Consider the following 12,735-nt stretch of genomic DNA (forward strand, 5'->3'; position numbering starts at 1 on the left):
TGTTCTATTTTTTTCGGGAACGGAAATGCGGACCTGGAAGTGCAGGTCCGCATTTCCGGAGCCGGGCTGCACATCGTGCGGCCCCATAGAAATGAATGGGTCCGCAATTCCATTCTGCAAAATGCGGAACGAAATTGCGGATGTGTGAATGGGGCCTAAATGTGCATAACTGATGCACAGGATCCTTTTTTTTTCTTTTCTGCTCTTCTGATGGATAAATAGATTACAGATAAATACTGAAGATAGATAGATTAGATAAAACAGGGAGAAAAAGATAAGCATATATATTAGACTGATATATGTACAGTACATGCATGGGGATAGATAGATAGATAGATAGATAGATAGATAGATAGATAGATAGATAGATAGATAGATAGATGGATAGGAAATAGATAGATAGGTAGGAGATAGGAGATAGATAGATAGAAGGATAATAGATAATAGATAGATAGATAATAGATAGATAGATGGATAGATAGATGGATAGATAGATAATAGATAATAGACAGAAGGATAAATAGATAGATAATAGATAGATAGATAGATAGATAGATAGATAGATAATTAGATAGATAGATAGATAGATAATTAGATAGATAGATAGATAGATAGATAGATAGATAGATAGAAGGATAATAGATAGATAATAGATAGATAATAGATAATAGATAATATGTAGATAGATAGAAGGATAGACAGATAGATAGATAGGAGATAGGAGATAGATAGATAGATAGATAGATAGATAGATAGAAGGGTAATAGATAGATGATAGATAGATAGATAGATAGATAGATAGATAGATAGATAGATAGATAGATAGATAGAAGGATAATAGATAGATAATAGATAGATGATAGATATGACTGCAGGTGACTGTAGATAAACTGACGTGTGTCCAGCAGATATTACAATCATTGATGCATTTATGATGACACAATTACCCATCTGATTAACTGGAATGGATCATACTGGTCACCAGTCCTGGTCAGGGAACAGTAGCTAGATCTCAGCAGTCCATTGCCCCTGGTCACCGTCCAGCTGTATAACATAGGGTTAATCTGGACCAATAACCGGTCAGTTTGGTTTATATAACAATTTAATGTAACAATTTTGTTGCTGAAAACATTCTTAGCGAAGCAGTGCTAGGGTTTAGTGATGCCTGTGCCAGCCCCTGTGTGCCCCCTCCTCCTCCTCCTCCTCCCTGCACAAGTAACAGCTCCAGCTCCTGTCAGGCTCACAAGTCCTCCAGCCTGCCGCCTCATGTCATGTCCCTGCTGTGGATCTAGAGAGCCTCAGAGTTCCTCTTTAGGATTTCAAGGGATCAGGACAGGTGTTGTTGTCCTCTTCTTGGACTAATACAGCAACTCAACAGACAGATGCCAGGGTAGGAGGGGGGATGCCCTACCAGTACCCATCACAAGGTAAGGGCAGGTCTGAAGAACCCTTCAACTTTGGGATCAATGAAGCACTGGTCATGGTAAAAAGCTTCAGAGATATTTTTGAGGGATAATTGATATTATACATCAGAGGTTCCCTCTACCATGATGATTAGCATCACTATCATCATTTTAAAAATGTATTATTATTATTATTATTACTATTATTATTATTATTTTCTATTTTATTATTTGTATTATTATTTGTATTTTTATTGCTATTTTTTTTAATTATTTTTTATTATATTTTATGTATTTATTAATTTCATTCTTATTTTTGTATTATTATTGTATTCATATCTCTATTAGTGTAAATGTACATGAAGCGTCACCCTTTACAGTTCTGTCCAAGACTTATTATGGCTTTGTCGCTGATCTTTGTTGAATTGTGACCAGTTTGGTCTTTTAGCTGTTTTAGACCTTTGGACTTATTTTTGCTGTTCACACCTCGCCTCCGGCGTTTCCTTTTGGCAATGCTCATACAGTCTGCAGCATTATCCTTGTAGTTCAAAAATATCAGAACCTAGACGAAACATTAACGTTAATGGCGTTGATCAGAATTTACCCACGTCCGTCATAACTGCGTAATAAACACTAGACGCGGGCAGTGTGAACAGAGCCTAAGGCATGCCAGACCTGATCATTCACAGTACAACAGGCAATCTAGACATCGTACCATTTAAAAGAAAAATGTACATATATATTTTCAAATCAACAAAACTTTTTGCCTATTTAGGGATTTGCATGAAGATCGATTCCCTACTAAATACTCGTCACAGAGGAATGAAAAGGGGACAAATTCTATCTAAAATTAGGAAACTATCTTTCTGACAAGTTTTACAAAGTCCAGTAAGGCTACTTTCACACTAGCATTATTCTTTTCCAGTATTGAAATCCGGTAAAGGGTCTCAATACCGGAAAAAAACTCTTCCGTTCAGTATGCATCAGGATGTCTTCCGTTCCAGCCCTTGTACGGTATTTTTTCCGGCCAAAATTCCAGGACACTACCACACTTGCCGGATCCGGCATTCATTTCCATTCAAATGTATTGATGCCGGATCCGGTACCAAGTGTTCCGGAAATTGACGCATCGCCGGATCCGTTTTCCGGTCTGTGCATGCACAGTTCTTTCTAGCTTTAAAAAATGTAATACCAGATCCATTATTCCGGATGATACCGGAAAGACGGATCTGGTATTTCAATGAATAAGTCTAACCGATCCGATCCGTTTGCATATGGATTTCCGGATCCGGCAGGCAGTTCCGCCAACGGAACTGCCTGTCGGATTCTAGCAACGCTAGTGTGAAAGTACCCTAAGATGTTTTAAGCTCTATCTGTTCCTGGGTGAATCCTGAATGACAAGTAGTTATTAGACAGTGATGAATAATCAGCTATAATATTGTAGTGGAGAGATAAACCGCTAACCCCTAGCTGTGCATGCACCAGATATTCCCTGGCACTGAGAGTTTTCCATCCCATTTCAGCTTGTACTGTATATGCCAGTATTCCATGCTGCTCCCATGGGGGGAAATGACTCTTAGGTACCATCCTCCTATATGGACATTGCAGTATTTTACTTTACGAATGTGCACATTGCGGTATTTTACTTTACTTTAGAAAATTTACTACTAAACAAGATAGACAAGGCGGCAAATCATAATGAGGTGGTTATTATGGGGGACTTCAACTACCCAGATATAGACTGGGAAACTGAAACCTGTACATCTCATAAAGGAAACAGGTTCTTGGCAATAACCAAAGACAATTACCTCTCCCAACTGGTTCAGGACCCGACTAGAGGGACGGCCATACTGGACTTAGTATTAACCAATAGGCCTGACAGAACAACAGATGTGCAGGTCGGGGGACACCTGGGACATAGTGACCATAAAGTAATAACCTTCCAATTATCATTCAAAAGAGCGTTTCTACAGGGAGGAACAAAAATACCAAACTTCAAAAAAGCTAAATTTAGCCAACTAAGAGAGGCCATAGGCCTAACAAGTCCTCAAAAATAAAAATACAGCTACAAAATGGTATATTTTTAAAAGCATCCTTAAAACTTAATTGTGAGAGGTACATACAGTATGGGAATAAAAGGTTAAGGAACAAGAAGAAACCAATGTGGATAAATAAAATGAAAGCAATAAATGACAAAAAAGAAAGCATTTAAATCACTAAAACAGGAGGGTAGCACGGAAGCACTGAAAAACTATAAGGAAAAAAAAAAAATATGTAAAAAACAAATAAAAGCGGCCAAACTAGAGATTAATTGCCAAAGAGAGCAAAATTAACCCTAAAATGTTCTTCAATTATATAAATAGTAAAAAGTATAAATCTGAAGGTGTCGGCCCTTTAAAGAGTAATGAGGGGGGAGTCACAGAGAGCGATGAGGAGAAAGCAAAGCTATTAAATATTTTTTTCTCCACTGTATTCACTAAGGAAAATAAACTGTCAGATGAAATGCTGAATGTGAAAGTAAATTCCCCATTAAAAGTGCCCTGTCTGACCCAGGAAGAAGTACAACAGCGACTTAAAAAGATTAAAATAGAAAAATCGCCAGGACCAGATGGCATACACCCCCGTATCCTAAGAGAATTAAGTAATATCTTATTTCTGATATTTAAGGACTCTATACTGACAGGGAGTGTTCCACAGGATTGGCGCATAGCAAATGTGGTGCCAATATTCAAAAAGGGTCTAAAAACAGAGCCTGGAAACTATAGGCCGGTAAGTTTAATATCTGTCGTGGGTAAACTGTTTGAAGGTTTTCTAAGAGATGCTATATTGGAGCACCTCAATGAAAATAAGCAAATAACGCCATATCAGCATGGCTTTGTGAGGGATCGGTCATGCCAAACTAATTTAATCAGTTTCTATGAGGAGGTAAGTGCTAGACTTGACAGCAGCGAATCAATGGATGTCGTGTATCTGGACTTCTCCAAAGCGTTTGACGCTGTACCACATAAAAGGTTAGTATATAAAATGAGAATGCTCGGACTGGGAGAAAACGTCTGTATGTGGGTAAGTAACTGGCTCAATGATAGAAAACAGAGGGTGGTTATTAATTGGACATACTCAGATTGGGTCACTGTCACAGTGGAGTACCTCAGGGGTCAGTATTGGGCCCTATTCTCTTCAATATATTTATTAATGATCTTGTAGAAGGCCTGCGCAGTAAAATATCGATTTTTGCAGATGACACTAAACTGTGTAAAGTAATAACACTGAAGAGGACAGTATACTGCTACAGAGGGATCTGGATAGATTGGAGGCTTGGGCAGATAAGTGGCAGATGAGGTTTAACACTGACAAATGTAAGGTTATGCACATGGGAAGGAATAATGCAAGTCACCCGTACATACTAAATGGCAAAACACTCGGTAACAGTGACATGGAAAAGGACCTAGGAATTTTAGTGAACAGCAAACTCAGGCTACTTTCACACTTGCGTTCAGAGCGGATCCGTCTGCATTATATTGTAAAATAAATTCTAAGTGTGAAAGTAGCCGCAGACGGATCCGTCCAGACTTTACATTGAAAGTCAATGGGGGACGGATCCGTTTGAAAATTGCACCATATTGTGTCACCTTTAAACGGATCCGCCCCCATTGACTTCCATTGTAAGTCTGGACGGATCCGTTTGCCTCCGCACGGCCAGGCGGACATCCGAACGCTGCAAGCTGCGTTCGGGTGTCCGCCTGCTGAGCGGAGCGGATCCCAAACGCTGCCAGACTGATGCATTCTGAGCGGATCCGCATCCACTTAGAATGCATTAGGGCTGGACGGATGCGTTCGGGGCCGCTTGTGAGAGCCTTCAAACGGAACTCACAAGCGGAGCCCCAAACGCTAGTGTGAAAGTAGCCTAAGCTGCAGAAACCAGTGTCAGGCAGCTGCTGACAAGGCCAATAAGATAATGGGTTACATTTAAAAGGACATAGATGCCCGTGATGAGAACATAGTCCTACCACTTTACAAATCACTAGTCAGACCACACATTAAGTACTGTGTACAGTTCTGGGCTCCTGTGAACAAGGCAGACATAGCAGAGCTGGAGAGGGTCCAGAGGAGGGCAACTAAAGTAATAAATGGAATGGGAGGACTACAGTACCCTGAAAGATTATCAACATTAGGGTTATTCACTTTAGAAAAAAGAAGACTGACGGGAGATCTAATAACTATGTATAAATATATCAGGGGTCAGTACAGAGATCTCTCCCATCATCTGTTTATCCTCAGGACTGTGACTGTGACGAGGGGACATCCTCTGCGTCTGGAGGAAAGAAGGTTTGTACACAAACATAGAAGAGGGTTCTTTACGGTAAGAGCAGTGAGACTATGGAGCTCTCTGCCTGAGGAGGTGGTGATGGTGAGTACAATAAAGGAATTCAAGAGGGGCCTGGATGTATTTCTGGAGTGTAATAATATTACAGGCTATAGCTACTAGAGAGGGGTCCGGGATCCAGGGAGTTATTCCGATTGCCTGATTGGCGTCGGGAAGGAATTTTTTATTCCCCTAAAGTGAGGAAAATTGGCTTCTACCTCACAGGGTTTTTTTGCCTTCCTCTGGATCAACTTGCAGGATGACAGGCCGAACTGGATGGACAAATGTCTTTTTTCGGCCTTATATACTATGTTACTAATGTGCACATTGCGGTATTTTACTTGACTCATGTATGAACTGCTGTATTTTACTTTATGAATGTACGTATTGCGGTGTACTTTACTTTATGAATGTACATATTGCGGTGTACTTTACTTTATGAACATTAAAATATCAAAGTTAAAACCTAAACCTTCCTTGTGCTGGGGAGATGGGAAAAACGTTGCACTTATAGCGCCGCCATCTAATGATGTAAATGCTGTACTTATTCTCTAAAAGCTCATGCACACAAACAATTTTCACGTCCGCCTGACTTTAAAACAGACGTCATCCGGACTGAACATCAAAATCAATTGGTGCATTTACGCAGCAGTCTTTTGTCATGTCCTATCTCTTCCGTCAGTGAGAAAAGAAACCCAAACCACACTGATGGTCGGTCCATTTTTCACTGATGGTTGCTAGGAGAGGTAGAGAGGATTCATCTTTTTTTCATTCATGTAAAAGAAAAAAAAAACATCAAAAAGTTATGGCATCCGCACAGAAAAAACGCAAGACCTTAAAGGCGTTATCTCAAAAATTGTAAACGTTTTTTTACACACATATCTAGAGGACTTTCTTCCCTTTCTGTGGGTGGGCAGCAGCTCATCAAGTACTTGTAGCTCCTGGGATGCATAGCAATAAGCTCTTGTTAACCCCTTGCTTCCCTGCATAGAAAATAGTCCCTTCCATGCAGGGGTGCACCACCAATAAGGCCAGGCAGCACCAGGTAGGGGCAAGAGGGGGGCAGCCGAAGGGCCATGGGCTGAAGTGAAGGGGTTAGGTTAAGAAATTGGCATTGGGGAGAGAGAGGCGCCGTTTCAGTTTTCGCCTCAGGCAGCAGAAAGGCTAGGAGCACCCCTGAGAGATGCTTATGGTATGTAACGCCCCCACAATAGAGAGAGATAGAGCTATATGCCTCTATGAATGTAGACTTACGGATAAATGGATGAAAGGTGTCTGGACCACTTCACTACTTGGTACTGAAGCAAAAGGAAAGGAGCAGGGAAGCTACTGAGCATGTCAGTCCATCTCAGAATGCATGTGAAGGAGGACCAGAAGGATAACCAGCAGGAGGCGCTACCAGAGCGGAAAATGACGGAAAAAAATAAAAATATTTTTTTATTGCATGTATATTGCAGTAAAATTTAATTTAAAATGCTCTGGTCATTGCATAGAAATACTTTTCCTGGGATAACCCTCTTGGGGCTCATGCACACGACCGTATGTATTTTGCAGTCCACAAAACACATATCCGCCCAAAAAAAAAAAAAAAGAATGACATCCATGTTGCATCCGTTTTATTTATTTTTTGCAAATCCATTGTAATCCAATGTCTGTCCTTGTCCATGTTCAATTTTTTGGGCGGAACGGACACATGGGCATAGGGACACGGAATGAACACTGAGTCTTTTCCGTTTTTTTTCAAGCCCCATTGAAATGAATGGTCCCGCATATGGACCTGTAAAAAAACGGAACGGAAACGGAAGAAAAATAAGTTTGTGTCCATGAGCCCTTAACAAAATCTCCAAAAACACTGGAAAACCAGTAAAAATGTCAGTTTTCCAATAACAGAGCTTGAACGTGCTGTGCATGAGTCCTAAGTGCAGTCATATAGAAGCTGTGACATCAACCTGGGAACATATATGGCAATGAACGCATATTTTTTTTTACCAGGGAGCATTGCCTGCAAGACTCCCTACATCCAGCTGGATCTCTCCAAGGAGGACCAGGGCTCCTCAAGAGTCAAGTCTTAGCTGGCATGCATTAAGCTAGCTCTAGACATCCTCTGATTTCGGCGAGACTGGCTGACCGTCTAATGTGCATAAGAGGGGCCTCTGAACTCTTCCCCAATGCCTGATGTCATGGCAGATAAGATCAGGCAGTTGGATTTCAACATGCCCAATCCTTTTGTTCTTGAGGAGACATCACCAGAAGGGTCTAGCAGCGGCTTTCACCCCTCTCCCTGTTGAGGACACATACACATTCGGCCAAGCAGACATGTCTATGGGGGAGTCGGGAGAGAGATCTGACAGCTTTCTAATTTCAAAAAATTTCAAGGGAGAAGTTAGGGCTCATACACAAACCTGTAATGATTCGGAATATGGTGCCATATATAGTCCACATTGTACCTTCACGTACCTCCGACTCCATATGTGACATCCATATTAGACTTTCCGTCAGATGCCGTATTACAATCAAATTCTACAAAAAAACAACGCTTGTAGGGAACAGTATGGTGCCATGGTGCACGCTATGGCAGCACAAGGAACGCAATATGGATACACAGGGAACATTTCCTTGTGCTTCGTGGTAGCGAAACAATTTTCCCTGAATGGCGGTAAAAAAACAAGCATTTTAGAGCGCTCCGTTCTGTTCAGTTCAGTTTTGTCCCCATTGACAATCAATGGGGACACAACTGAAGCGTTTTTTTTTTCTGGTATTGAGCCCCTATGACGGATCGCAATACCGGAAAACTCAAACGCTAGTGTGATAGTAGCCTTAAGCCCATGTCGTGGTGACAATTCTCAGTATTAACCTTCATCATTAAGTGTTGTATTGAGCTGACTGATCCCATTTGGTGAATTCTATCAGTGTGGGCAAACAATGGTGGCAATGTCCTACCTAATGCTGGACAAAAGGAACCAGATCAGATAATGTTCCCATTGTGAGGATCCATTGTTGGAGCAGTCCCGGCGTATTGTTCAATGCTTTATCAATAGCCCTAATACAAATATTGAACGATCATCATATTACTATAAGGACGTCTCTACCTTTTTATCTGTTGGCTGTACGACTACATATCTGTCAGTATAGAGATCATGTATATGTAGAAGCCTCTGTAGCAGAGATGAGCAAATTTCTTGAAATTCGTTTTGGGTCCAGTTCTAACGAATAGGTCAAAAAATTTAATTTGCGCCTGAATCATTTCTACCTGAATCAAAAGTGCACCAACTGGCTGGAAAATTAGTGTTTGACACTAAGATATTCTAGGACTGATATTTTTTCTCTCTTTTTCTTTATTTTCCTTATTTTCTTTTTTTCTCTCCCCATTTTTTAAGCTATGACAGCAATAGTAAATAATGTGAGAAGTAATACAGACATATACAGCTATGGGTAAACGCATGGTTGATGGTGTGAACAAACACACTTCGCCATCAGATTTGCTGTCCGCTTTTTACTATTGATGACCTACCCTCAGATCGGATCGGCGCGGGGGGGGGGGGCGACTCCCGACACCACCACCGCGCGCTGCCTTTTCTGCTCTGTTTACCTACTCGCCGCAACAATTGCAGTGCTGAGCAGGTGTAATTACAAGTATGGCGTCCCTATTCACTTCTATGGGACGGCTCTGTAGTATTCACTTAAACACTTAAAGTATTCACTGCTATGGCGAGCAGGTAAACAGGGCAGAGAGGGGAGCGCTGGTATAAGTGCTGCCTTCGATTCAAACAGCTGAAGGGCAGGGGTGGCCGGAGTCAGAACTCCGACGATCTGATATTGATGATCCATTCTGAGGATAGGTCATTAATAGTAAAAAGTGGACAACCCCATTAAAAACATTACAAAAATTGCCCCTTATTTGAGGCAGACACGGGGTATCGGAAAAACACACACGGGGTTATCGGAAAAAACAAGCCATCCCTTGGTACAAACACACTGCACTGAGACTGACCCACTAAAATGCACACAATTGCACAAATATATATGGTAGCAAAATTGCAATGTTTTTTTTTGCAATTAACAGAGGAGCAATTAAACATCCCCTGCTACGAACACACTGCACACTGGTAGTGGCACCGTTAAATGCAGTGAATTGTGCGGTATAAACAATAGCAAAATTGTAACGAAAAAGGCACAATTGTGCAGCGCATGCAATGAAATATATGCTGCTGGTGGTGCTGGGAACATGCCTAAAGAAGCCTTGTAACATATATTTGTTTTTGGGGGGGGGAGCTGGGCATATGCACAGAACAAAAAGATCTTTGTGTCTGCAGTGCACATGAAGAGCTCCAGCAGCTGCCCTCACTGTAAGACACAGTACACTGCCCCTATGGTCTCCCTACTGATAACCTGACTTTCTATCTAGTAGATCAATCTACCTAACTAAATATATCCCTACATTGTCCCTGCAAGACCCTAAGATGTCTCACATCATTGGCATAGCTCACAATAGTATTAGTGCTGCAACGCATTGTGGGAAAGCCCAGGGTCATGTGTTACATCCTCCCTGCCCTGTTTCCCTGGCACTTTAACAGCAAACTGGCAGGCGTCATTTTGCATGATTGGTCCATAGCGAATCGCCAAAGTTTCGAATTCATTTGGTAAAAGATTTTTTATGAAATTTGTGACAAATCCCTTAATTTAGAATTAATTCAATAATCTCTTCTCTATAGCCTTTAAAGGTGCCTATACACATGAGAGAGTCAGTAGAATACAGTGACTATTTTATGTTTATGGAATGTCAGGAGGAACAGTTGCTCTACCAACAGCTATCTCTCCCGACCCATCAATACACATGTATAGAGATGAACGAATCTCTTGAAATTTGTTGTTGGTTGAATATGGCCAAATCGGTCAACTGATTCGATATGGGTTAAAATTAATTCTGCTTGAATCGATAATGCTCCAATTGGCCTGAAGATGTTACAAAATTCAGGTGAAATCCAATTTGTTTAGAATTGATTCCCTCCTCTCTACACATGAACACTCTACTGAGCATCCCTGAACAGAGTGGGGGAGAAAGATACTGCCAGGCCCATCTGCCAGATGCTTATCTCTCCAAGAACGAAAGGATTCGGCAATTTAACTCCATCAGTCATCGGGGGAAGAGTCAGATGGCCCCCATACACATTAGATGGTCATCAAATTGGTGGATTAGGCAAACATTTATCTGATTTGTATGGCCAGTTTTTGTCATGCCCTGCTCTGACTATGTGCGGAGGTCTGCCAGATTGGCAGCACGTGTTTAGTTTTTTGTTTTGGAGTCGTGCTAGATCAGCCTCCCTTCAGGTGCACGGTGTGGGATCATTGGTTTAAATTGCTCTTACTTCCAGTGTTCCGTGCGGGTTATAGCATCAGTCTGGCTTTGGAAGCAAGGAAGGAAGGATTGGCGCTGTTCCGGCTCAGATAAGATAAGTTTGGTTTCTGATGTTTGTTTGCTGTCTAGGCTGTTTGAGTGACGTCTGTCCCCTCCAGGTTCTGAGGGAGCAGGCTGCCCCTTTCCCCTTTCACCATCTTAGGGATTCTAGGGTATTTTCAGCCCAGGCACGAGGACACATTATTCTCAACTTTAGGGTCTGAATGTGGGCATAGCAGTATAGGGAGAGCTGTTAGGGATTTGCTAGGAGGTGACCTTATCCCCAGCTTCTCGCCTAGAAACTTGTTTATTTATCTGTGTATCTGAGATCCTGTCTGCCGTGACAGTTTTAGGCTTTAGCGGTTCAGTGTTTACCATATGTTTTCATGGAGTCTGTCAGCAGTTTTGTCAATACAAAACTGCTGACAGACTTAGGCTATATTGGCAGGGGACAGGAGGTAATATATAGTTCTGTCCATGCTTTTAACCAATAGAGTGCTTTGAAAATAACTTTGTAGCATCAAACCAAGAGACCACTACAGCAGAGGTGAGGGCCTGTGAAGTACTGAAGCCTATGGGCCTGCCCCCGATACACTCATATAAGATAGGGCCAGGGACTATTCATAGTATTCAGTATATTGGGCAGACTAGATGGGCCAAATGGTTCTTATCTGCCGACACATTCTATGTTTCTACTTACGATATACTTGCAGGAGTGACGCCCACAAAATTCAAAGTTACATTTTACAGCACTCCATTGCCTAAAAGTGGGGACAGAGATATGTATTACCTCCTGTTCCCTGCCCCTACCTATGTCTGTCAGCATTTGCACCAATAAAAACTGCTGACAGATTCAATTTAAAGGGCAATTCTACTTTTACTTACTTCATGACACCAACATTATTAGGTTGACTTATGTGCCTACGTGTCCCATGTAACACATAACTTTTTATCTATGCTAAAATCAATGATGCATTTATGTAACCCAAGATAAATACTATCCCTGACCTCAAGATTCGGTGGATTACTTGTGTAACAATATGTTATGTTTATTTTTGATGGATGATTAGCTCATACCACTATTTATGTGAACATTTCGTTATAAACCCCTTCCGGGAACAGCTCCTTTCAGCAATCCAAGGGTTAAATTGGGACTGAGCGACATGCAAAAAAAAAAAAAAATGGAAGAGTACTGCTATTTAGTAATATATTACTATTATAGCCCATGGTAATTTGTATGTATTATCTAATTATAAGACTTTCAAGGTAGAGTTTTGCATCCTTCATGTGGTTCTTTTATAGGGAAGGTTGAGAGACACCTGCTTGGTCACCTATTCTGCCCCACCCAAAAAGTCTTAGTGCTTAGATATGGCAAGTTCAACCATCACCCAATATGTAGGGTGAAGGAAGTACTTATGATGTCATCTGTAATTATGTACTATTGAAGGTGACCACCTTGGCCTACAGAAGAACATGATGACCTAAGCCAGGCAGACACAATGTGATCCACTTGTTGGTTCAGACCATGCAATATGAGTAAGATACACATTTAAAAATACATGAATCCTAAAAAA

At 41.2% G+C, this 12,735-nt stretch overlaps 1 protein-coding gene across 1 annotated transcript in view; it reads left to right on the plus strand.

Annotated features, from left to right (window-relative positions):
* Positions 1–1,245: 1,245 nt before the first annotated feature.
* AVPR2 (arginine vasopressin receptor 2) overlaps positions 1,246–12,735 on the plus strand; it is a 73,994-nt gene continuing 62,504 nt past the window's right edge. Inside the window, exon 1 of the mRNA XM_044305985.1 lies at positions 1,246–1,427. The gene's annotated coding sequence lies outside the window, so the exon portion shown is untranslated. The remainder of the gene's footprint in view (positions 1,428–12,735) is intronic.

This window comes from Bufo gargarizans, chromosome 9 (genome assembly GCF_014858855.1).
Source record: "Bufo gargarizans isolate SCDJY-AF-19 chromosome 9, ASM1485885v1, whole genome shotgun sequence".
Classification (NCBI taxonomy): Eukaryota; Metazoa; Chordata; class Amphibia; order Anura; family Bufonidae; genus Bufo; species Bufo gargarizans.